This window comes from Cyclopterus lumpus, chromosome 14 (assembly GCF_009769545.1).
Source record: "Cyclopterus lumpus isolate fCycLum1 chromosome 14, fCycLum1.pri, whole genome shotgun sequence".
In the NCBI taxonomy this organism is placed as follows: Eukaryota; Metazoa; Chordata; class Actinopteri; order Perciformes; family Cyclopteridae; genus Cyclopterus; species Cyclopterus lumpus.
In genome coordinates this window covers 3,815,527-3,818,026 of record NC_046979.1, presented here as the reverse complement: position 1 = coordinate 3,818,026, position 2,500 = coordinate 3,815,527, and the positions used below count along the sequence as shown (strand labels likewise).

The 2,500-nt window shown below is 56.0% G+C and overlaps 1 protein-coding gene across 1 annotated transcript in view; it reads right to left on the bottom strand.

The window, feature by feature from the left end:
• Positions 1-2,500, bottom strand: part of rad51d (RAD51 paralog D) — a 14,030-nt gene that overhangs the window by 5,569 nt on the left and 5,961 nt on the right. The window lies entirely within an intron of this gene.

The window sequence follows — 2,500 nt, the reverse complement described above, 5'->3', positions numbered from 1 at the left end:
AGCTCCATCTTCACGCGCACGTTAACACACGACCTCGTCCACCTCTCTGCTTCTTTACGTGTGCTCAGTCTGCCCAGCCGGACACTTGAAATACGACAGGAACAAAATGCTCCAACGTCCCACGCCAGGAGAGCACGAGGAGAGCACGAACGCAGCGCAGGAGAGCACGAACGCAGCGCAGGAGAGCACGAACGCAGCGCAGGAGAGCACGAACGCAGCGCAGGAGAGCACGAACGCAGCGCAGGAGAGCACGAACGCAACGCAGGAGAGCACGAACGCAACGCAGGAGAGCACGAACGCAAACTCAGGAGAGCACGAACGCAACGCAGGAGAGCACGAACGCAGCGCAGGAGAGCACGAACGCAGCGCAGGAGAGCACAAACGCAGCGCAGGAGAGCACGAACGCAGCGCAGGAGAGCACGAACGCAACGCAGGAGAGCACGAACGCAACGCAGGAGAGCACGAACGCAACGCAGGAGAGCACGAACGCAGCGCAGGAGAGCACGAACGCAGCGCAGGAGAGCACGAACGCAACTCAGGAGAGCACGAACGCAGCGCAGGAGAGCACGAACGCAACTCAGGAGAGCACGAACGCAGCGCAGGAGAGCACGAACGCAACGCAGGAGAGCACGAACGCAGCGCAGGAGAGCACGAACGCAACGCAGGAGAGCACGAACGCAACGCAGGAGAGCACGAACGCAACGCAGGAGAGCACGAACGCAGCGCAGGAGAGCACGAACGCAGCGCAGGAGAGCACGAACGCAACTCAGGAGAGCACGAACGCAACTCAGGAGAGCACGAACGCAGCGCAGGAGAGCACGAACGCAACTCAGGAGAGCACGAACGCAGCGCAGGAGAGCACGAACGCAACGCAGGAGAGCACGAACGCAGCGCAGGAGAGCACGAACGCAGCGCAGGAGAGCACGAACGCAGCGCAGGAGAGCACGAACGCAGCGCAGGAGAGCACGAACGCAACGCAGGAGAGCACGAACGCAACGCAGGAGAGCACGAACGCAGCGCAGGAGAGCACGAACGCAGCATTGGAGAGCACAAACGCAACGCAGGAGAGCACGAACGCAGCGCAGGAGAGCACGAACGCAGCATTGGAGAGCACGAACGCAACGCAGGAGAGCACGAACGCAGCGCAGGAGAGCACGTACGCAGCATTGGAGAGCACGAACGCAACGCAGGAGAGCACGAACGCAGCGCAGGAGAGCACGAACGCAGCGCAGGAAAGCACGAACGCAGCGCAGGAAAGCACGAACGCAACTCAGGAGAGCACGAACGCAACGCAGGAGAGCACGAACGCAGCGCAGGAGAGCACGAATGCAGCGCAGGAGAGCACGAACGCAGCATTGGAGAACACGAACGCAACGCAGGAGAGCACGAACGCAGCGCAGGAGAGCACGAACGCAGCATTGGAGAGCACAAACGCAACACAGGAGAGCACGAACGCAGCGCAGGAGAGCACGAACGCAGCATTGGAGAGCACGAATGCAACGCAGGAGAGCACGAACGCAGCGCAGGAGAGCACGAACGCAGCGCAGGAGAGCACGAACGCAGCGCAGGAGAGCACGAACGCAGCGCAGGAGAGCACGAACGCAGCGCAGGAGAGCACGAACGCAGCATTGGAGAGCACGAACGCAGCGCAGGAAAGCACGAACGCAGCGCAGGAAAGCACGAACGCAGCATTGGAGAGCACAAACGCAGCTCAGGAGAGCACGAACGCAGCGCAGGAAAGCACGAACACAACGTCGGAGAGCACTTCCCGTGTCACTTCCTGTGTCACTACTTCCTGAACACATCAGATATTCTGCTGAAAACTACTAAATCTAAATCTCTTCGCACTAATAAACAGAAGACTGGTTGAGCGGAGGAGTTTTAAATAGTAATAATTTATATAGCGCTTTTCTAGACACACAAAAAGTGAGGTTCTCTCCAAGAATTCAAGGCAACTCGCTGAAAAAAAAAAAAAAAAACGTGTAATATCGGAGGTGAATTATTCCTTAGTCTAGTTTTGTTGCGACTATTCTCAATTTCCCGTTTCCACACTCAGAAACTTGCACTCTAATTGAAACAAACACTGGAAATAAACAGCGTCGCACTTCTTTCTGCGGCTCCGTTCTAAAAAAAAAAAAAAAAAAAAAAGAAAGTGGCGTGAGGATATTTTCTAATGAGAAGCGTTTGACAGGAGACATCGCTCCCTTTTTTTTTAACGAGGTTTCGAGAGACTTATCGCTTCCTCCCACGCCGACAACAAGCGGCATCATAATACCAATGTGCCATTAAGACAATCAGGTGTTGACAAACACACATATTATGAAGGCTCTGCGATACACGGCCTGACGGCGGCAATAAACCATTATCGCTGCTTATCGTGCACCCCCCCCCCCCCCCCTCCCCGTTGGTTTGACGAATCACCGCGGCAACCGGAACATCTGATACGCTTTGTTTAGTTCTTCTGTCGCGCAAAAAATAAAACCAGTGCCATTTATCATGC